The following is a 7,688-nucleotide window of genomic DNA, read 5'->3' as shown; positions in this document are numbered from 1 at the left end:
ATGTTTTCTCACTTTCTCTGAAAACCATAAATACAACCTGATATCAGACGAAAACATTGTCATTAAACAGTAAATAAACAACATAGTAAACAAACAACACAGTTCATAAACAACATAGTAAACGAATAATATAGTAAATAAAGATATTTATTGTAAATTTTCAAAACAATTTATTGTTATTTTACAGACTTTAGTCTTTTCTTAAATTTCAGATTAAATCCAATAAAATCCCTGACAAAAATATTTTAAAAAATACTAATTTACATGTTGATTGTAAATACAAAACAGTGTGTGACCATATTTGTACAATTTTACCAAATTTAATCAGCTAAAAATATAATTATTTTACAGATTTTTGTTATTTTCTCCGTTTTAAACATTTTTTTTCTGTCACCCTTGCTGCCACATTTTCTTTATTATTATTGTTAGTAGTAGTAGTATATTTTATTGTTTTTTAAATGTATTTTTTATAATGCACTTCTGAGATAAAAACAAACTTTCAGAGTAAAATCCCATTAAAGCTGCATTTAAACCAGAGATTTTTGCAATTTGACACTTTTTGCATCAATATTTTCTCACTTTCTCTGAAAACCGTAAATAAAACCTGGGGTCCATTTCACGAAGCAGGTTTAGTGAAAACTCTGAGTTTGTTAACCCTGAAATGAGGGAAACTCAGAGTTTTCCGTTTCACAAAGGGAGGTAACTGAAACCAGAGACAGAGGGGTAACTCTAGCCTGTTTCACAAAGAGAGGTAACTGAAGCTCTCAGTCAGTTACCATAGTAACAGACTCTATGAATCTAACCTGGTCAGGACCAGGTTTTTCTCAGTAAACCTCGAGTCTCTCAGTCTCCGCCTTCTTTCAGTCACACACTATTTCATTTCCTCATTCATTCAGTCATCAGTTGAGTTTTGGCGAAGTCTAGTTCTGCCGTGTGTCAAAATGACGTCCTTTTATGAACGATCCAGTGGATGAAGGAGCAGAATTACTGCACAGAGAATTAAATATTCGTCAGGAGATTGTTATCAGACCGTGCATAGATGTTCTCACATTTCTGGACAGTTATCTTTTACAGCGGTACTGTTTCACGTCACAGTCCATAATCTACATCCAACCTCATCCATCCTTACATTTACAACATGACCAACCACAGTCATGCTCTCACATCCCAGCAGATATTGTGTGTTGTGCTGCGGTTCTTTGCAAATGGGAGTTTTTTATATAATGTCAGAGATGCAGAGCACTTCAGTAAGACAACTGTATGCAGGACGGTCAGAAAAGTGTGTCTGGATCTGAAACGACTTTTACCATCTTTGTGGTTTTCCCTGGACATAAACCTGTCAGAGTCATCAAGGAGGAGTTCCACAGGATTGCAGGTGAATGATGTAGAGATCTGTTAAATTAATTTTAAATCATATCCAGTTAATGACATTGTGCTGCAACCTCAGACTGGGATTAGTAACTTTAATTTCTTTTAGGATTTCTCAGTGTGATTAGCTGCATAGATGGCACACACATCCCCATCACAGCTCCCTCACATAATGAAGCTGATTATGTGAACAGGAAGTCCATTCACAGTATAAATGTGCAGGTAGGTTAGAGGTAGACTGACTACGGTTTCAAAATGTTAAAGACTGCATCATAGTTCAACATCTGTCATTCTCTGCACTGTCAAGATCATATGTGATGCTGCATACATCATTTCTAATGTGGAGGCCAAGTGGTCTGGATCTGTTCATGACTGGAGGATTTATCATGAGTCTAACCTGAGCAACAGACTGCAACGTGGTAAACATCCTAAAGATTTTCACAATATAATTCACTTGTCTCCCTCCTTTAATATACTCTAATGTATCCACTATACATTACAGGAGAGTTTGATGGTCTTCTGCTGGGTGACAGGGGTTACCATGCCAACCCAGGCTGATGACCTCATACCCTGACCCTGAACCAGGCCCCCAACAGAACTTCAACCAGGTTCACTGCAGGATGAGAGCCTGGGTGGAGATGACCATAGACCTGCTGAAAGCCTGTTTCCAGTGTCTACATCACCTCAGGGTGACTCCTGAGAGGCCTGTGATATTATTGTGGCGTGTGTTGTTCTTCATAATATTACCACTATTAGAGGAGAGCAACACTCTGCCCTACAAACTGAAGACCCAGATGATGACCTCATCCACCTGCCAGCTATCCAGGACAGCAGAGCAGTCAGAGACACCATATGCAATAATCACTGCAGAGTTTAAGTCTCCATCATCACCACCACAGCAGTCAAATAAACACATGACATACATTTCATTTGGTCTTCTTTATTTCCTACAATAAAAGAGCTAGTTTAGTTCATGTTCCAGTAGTTAACATAGTTCACCTGTGACCTGCATCCACCTCTAACTTGTGCTCCAGTATTTCAGTTTCCAGATCTGCCCTCCTAATCTGGCGGTCCAAATACTGTATTTCTTTATCTGTTTTCTGGATTTTTCTCAGCAAGTGCAGTTTGTAAATCTGTTTTACTGATGACTGGGAATACATAGAGGACATTAAATTATACAGTTGCACATGAATTCCATGGACTGAACCTCTGATGTTTACTGAACATCCATCTCACTGTGTCAATCTGTGCAGTGGAAGTTGAGGAAGCATCCTGCTGCTGTCCAGCCATGCTCTGTTAAAAGGGAGGAGAATGTGCAATACTTCAGTGTAGGCTAAATGTCACACTCTATATTCCACCAGAATGTTCAGAAATGTGAATGGGAAGAGAACTATCAGTAACATACCTCTGTATGCCTTTCTGGATCCCCCTCTATGAAGGCAGCAGACACAGTTTCATCCTCTTCATCCTAGATGAGTGATATGTTTCAGTGGACTTAAACTACCATTTGGCTAAATCTATGGAGTATTGCCTACTTACAGTTACAAGGTCTGTTGTGGTGTGAAGGGGCTCCACCAGGCAGATAGTACCATCAGAATCTGTTGGGCCAAAAGAAGAAAAGACCCAAAAGAGAAATAAATATTTGTATGAATATACTTGAAAAAATATCCATCTCTCTCTCTCTCTCTCTCTCTCTCTCTCTCTCTCTCTCTCTCTCTCTCTCTCTCTCTCTCTCTCTCTCTCTCTATATATATATATATATATATATATATATATATATATATATATATAGTTGGCTGAGTAGAAGTCTGTGTTAGTTTAAATAGGCTTAATTGTTAAACAGAACATGATATGGATGCAGACATTTAGGCTGTGTGTGGGATAAAACCACTGCACAGTCAAACAGCCACTTAATATTTAGGCTACTTTACAATGTAAAACATGATCAGAATGAGGAAGCTCCATGAGATTATGCCGACTTCTTACCTGTTTTAAAAATGTTTTTATATTTCATCTTAAGCTTCTCCCCTGCAGGATTGCACCTAAATGAAATAACTTAATAATCTACTATTCAAACAGTTTTCCTGTAATATTATTGTGATTTAAACTTACACATTGACCCAGGCAGCAATGTTCTCCCACACCGTCTCCCTCTCTTTTACAGCTGCAGGTGTTGCACTTCTTTCTAAAAACGTGTTCAAACTCGCTATATAAGCGCATTAAGATTTCCAATTCAAGCAGTGTAGTCCTCCGCTTCCCCGTTGCCATGGTGACTCGTCGAATCGGCGCTCCATTGATGCTGTCTTTTCAGAGTTGTGGTGCACGCGCTTAACTCCGGGTGAAACTACTCCGAGTTGATTAAACCAACTCAGATCAGCTGTTCTGGAACCAGAAACTCAGAGTTTTCTATCTCAGAGTAGATCAACTCAGAGTTCAGGGTTAAACTCAGAGTTTGTTGAAGCTGCTTCGTGAAACGGACCCCAGGTTTAGGTCAGTGCTGGTTAAACCCTGCAGGTTTATGGGTTCTCTGGATGTTTTCGGGTTCATTAAAGTGGCGGTGAGTCCTCTGAAGTGTGGTAAACACAGCTGTGTGTGAGTCTGCAGCGGGAGGTCTGTTTCTTAAGTACAACACAATCACAGAAACATTCATAAAGGCTGATGAAGCTTCTCCTCCTCTGCTGCTGCTCTGCTGAGTGAAAACGTTAAATATTCATTATATACAAAAAAAGCATAAATTAACGGCTCGGCAATCACAGCAGGTAACGTATACTCCGCTCCCACCGCCTTTATTCCGTCATTACAGCCGGCTGCTCGCTGCGGCTGCTTGTTGGTAAATTGGTAAATGAATCTCAGCGGGAGGATCTCAGCGAGCAGAAGCCTCAGCAGGAAGCTGTAGGGTGACGGAACGTTTAAGGTTCTGCAGCCAAACGTATACGGAACGTTTAAGCTTTACGCGGCCTCTGGAGGGTGTTGTCGTTGTTTACTATGTTGTCTTGGCTTACTATGTTGTTTATTTACTGTTTAATGACAATGTTTGTGTCTGATATCAGGGGTCCGTTTCACGAAGCAGCTTCAACAAACTCTGAGTTTAACCCTGAACTCTGAGTTGATCTACTCTGAGATAGAAAACTCTGAGTTTCTGGTTCCAGAACAGCTGATCTGAGTTGGTTTAATCAACTCGGATTAGTTTCACCCGGAGTTAAGCGCGTGCACCACAACTCTGAAAAGCCAGTATCAATGGAGCGCCGATTCGACGAGTCACCATGGCAACGGGGAAGCGGAGGACTACACCGTTTGAATTGGAAATCTTAATGCGCTTATATAGCGAGTTTGAACACATTTTTAGAAAGAAGTGCAACACCTGCAGCTGTAAAAGAGAGGGAGACGGTGTGGGAGAACATTGCTGCCTGGGTCAATGTGTAAGTTTAAATCACAATAATATTACAGGGGAAAACTGTTTGAATAGTAGATTATTAAGTTATTTCATTTAGGTGCAATCCTGCAGGGGAGAAGCTTAAGATGAAATATAAAAACATTTTTAAAACAGGTAAGAAGTCAGCATAATCTCATGGAGCTTCCTCATTCTGATCATGTTTTACATTGTAAAGTAGCCTAAATATTAAGTGGCTGTTTGACTGTGCAGTGGTTTTATTCCACACACAGCCTAAATGTCTGCATCCATATCATGTTCTGTTAAACAATTAAGCCTATTTAAACTAACACAGACTTCTACTCAGCCAACTATATATATATATATATATATATATATATATATATATATATATATATATATATATATATATATATATATATATATATATATATATATATATATATATATATATATATATATATAGAGAGAGAGAGAGAGAGAGAGAGAGAGAGAGAGAGAGATATGGATATTTTTTCAAGTATATTCATACAAATATTTATTTCTCTTTTGGGTCTTTTCTTCTTTTGGCCCAACAGATTCTGATGGTGTTATCTGCCTGGTGGAGCCCCTTCACACCACAACAGAGCTTGTAACTGTAAGTAGGCAATACTCCATAGATTTTGCCAAATGGTAGTTTAAGTCCACTGAAACATATCACTAATCTAGGATGAAGAGGATGAAACTGTGTCTGCTGCCTTTACAGAGGGGGATCCAGAAAGGCATACAGAGGTATGTTACTGATAGTTCTCTTCCCATTCACATTTCTGAACATTCTGGTGGAATATAGAGTGTGACATTTAGCCTACACTGAAGTATTGCACATTCTCCTCCTTTTTAACAGAGCATGGCTGGACAGCAGCAGGATGCTTCCTCAACTTCCACTGCACAGATTGACACAGTAAGATGGATGTTCAGTAAACACCAGAGGTTCATTCTGTGGAATTCATGTGCAACTGTATAATTTAATGTCCTCTGTGTATTCCCAGTTATCAGTAAAACAGATTTACAAACTGCACTTGCTGAGAAAAATCCAGAAAACAGATAAAGAAATACAGTATTTGGACCGCCAGATTAGGAGGGCAGATCTGGAAACTGAAATACTGGAGCACAAGTTAGAGGTGGGTGCAGGTCACAGGTGAACTATGTTAACTACTGGAACATGAACTAAACTAGCTCTTTTATTGTAGGAAATAAAGAAGACCAAATGAAATGTATGTCATGTGTTTATTTGACTGCTGTGGTGGTGATGATGGAGACTTAAACTCTGCAGTGATTATTGCATATGGTGTCTCTGACTGCTCTGCTGTCCTGGATAGCTGGCAGGTGGATGAGGTCATCATCTGGGTCTTCAGTTTGTAGGGCAGAGTGTTGCTCTCCTCTAATAGTGGTAATATTATGAAGAACAACACACGCCACAATAATATCACAGGCCTCTCAGGAGTCACCCTGAGGTGATGTAGACACTGGAAACAGGCTTTCAGCAGGTCTATGGTCATCTCCACCCAGGCTCTCATCCTGCAGTGAACCTGGTTGAAGTTCTGTTGGGGGCCTGGTTCAGGGTCAGGGTATGAGGTCATCAGCCTGGGTTGGCATGGTAACCCCTGTCACCCAGCAGAAGACCATCAAACTCTCCTGTAATGTATAGTGGATACATTAGAGTATATTAAAGGAGGGAGACAAGTGAATTATATTGTGAAAATCTTTAGGATGTTTACCACGTTGCAGTCTGTTGCTCAGGTTAGACTCATGATAAAACCTCCAGTCATGAACAGATCCAGACCACTTGGCCTCCACATTAGAAATGATGTATGCAGCATCACATATGATCTTGACAGTGCAGAGAATGACAGATGTTGAACTATGATGCAGTCTTTAACATTTTGAAACCGTAGTCAGTCTACCTCTAACCTACCTGCACATTTATACTGTGAATGGACTTCCTGTTCACATAATCAGCTTCATTATGTGAGGGAGCTGTGATGGGGATGTGTGTGCCATCTATGCAGCTAATCACACTGAGAAATCCTAAAAGAAATTAAAGTTACTAATCCCAGTCTGAGGTTGCAGCACAATGTCATTAACTGGATATGATTTAAAATTAATTTAACAGATCTCTACATCATTGATCTGCAATCCTGTGGAACTCCTCCTTGATGGCTCTGACAGGTTTATGTCCAGGGAAAACCACAAAGATGGTAAAAGTCGTTTCAGATCCAGACACACTTTTCTGACCGTCCTGCATACAGTTGTCTTACTGAAGTGCTCTGCATCTCTGACATTATATAAAAAACTCCCATTTGCAAAGAACCGCAGCACAACACACAATATCTGCTGGGATGTGAGAGCATGACTGTGGTTGGTCATGTTGTAAATGTAAGGATGGATGAGGTTGGATGTAGATTATGGACTGTGACGTGAAACAGTACCGCTGTAAAAGATAACTGTCCAGAAATGTGAGAACATCTATGCACGGTCTGATAACAATCTCCTGACGAATATTTAATTCTCTGTGCAGTAATTCTGCTCCTTCATCCACTGGATCGTTCATAAAAGGACGTCATTTTGACACACGGCAGAACTAGACTTCGCCAAAACTCAACTGATGACTGAATGAATGAGGAAATGAAATAGTGTGTGACTGAAAGAAGGCGGAGACTGAGAAACTCGAGGTTTACTGAGAAAAACCTGGTCCTGACCAGGTTAGATTCATAGAGTCTGTTACTATGGTAACTGACTGAGAGCTTCAGTTACCTCTCTTTGTGAAACAGGCTAGAGTTACCCCTCTGTCTCTGGTTTCAGTTACCTCCCTTTGTGAAACGGAAAACTCTGAGTTTCCCTCATTTCAGGGTTAACAAACTCAGAGTTTTCACTAAACCTGCTTCGTGAA

General features: G+C 39.9%; 4 long non-coding RNA genes across 5 annotated transcripts; 2 read left to right on the top strand and 2 right to left on the bottom strand.

The window, feature by feature from the left end:
• Positions 1-623: 623 nt before the first annotated feature.
• Positions 624-2,297, top strand: LOC129347724 (uncharacterized). Its single transcript, XR_008599960.1, has 3 exons — positions 624-1,590; positions 1,676-1,787; positions 1,871-2,297. It is a non-coding gene; the product is annotated as an uncharacterized LOC129347724 (long non-coding RNA).
• LOC129347725 (uncharacterized) lies at positions 2,272-3,825 on the bottom strand. The gene is made up of 4 exons (XR_008599961.1): positions 3,481-3,825; positions 2,908-2,966; positions 2,774-2,836; positions 2,272-2,661 (listed from the first exon to the last, which is right to left on the bottom strand). It is a non-coding gene; the product is annotated as an uncharacterized LOC129347725 (long non-coding RNA).
• LOC129347726 (uncharacterized) lies at positions 3,620-5,964 on the top strand. The gene is made up of 4 exons (XR_008599962.1): positions 3,620-4,787; positions 5,338-5,396; positions 5,468-5,530; positions 5,643-5,964. It is a non-coding gene; the product is annotated as an uncharacterized LOC129347726 (long non-coding RNA).
• A 42-nt stretch (positions 5,965-6,006) lies between these two features.
• On the bottom strand, positions 6,007-7,382 carry LOC129347798 (uncharacterized). 2 transcript variants are annotated; one of them, XR_008600060.1, is made up of 3 exons: positions 6,714-7,382; positions 6,517-6,628; positions 6,007-6,433 (listed from the first exon to the last, which is right to left on the bottom strand). It is a non-coding gene; the product is annotated as an uncharacterized LOC129347798 (long non-coding RNA). The 2 variants fall into 2 exon arrangements; XR_008600061.1 differs by having other exon boundaries at positions 6,007-6,628.
• Between the last annotated feature and the right edge of the window lie 306 nt (positions 7,383-7,688).

This window comes from Amphiprion ocellaris, chromosome 20 (genome assembly GCF_022539595.1).
Source record: "Amphiprion ocellaris isolate individual 3 ecotype Okinawa chromosome 20, ASM2253959v1, whole genome shotgun sequence".
Taxonomy (NCBI): Eukaryota; Metazoa; Chordata; class Actinopteri; family Pomacentridae; genus Amphiprion; species Amphiprion ocellaris.
The sequence above is the reverse complement of the archived record's forward strand: the minus strand, read 5'-3'. Positions and strand labels throughout refer to the sequence as shown.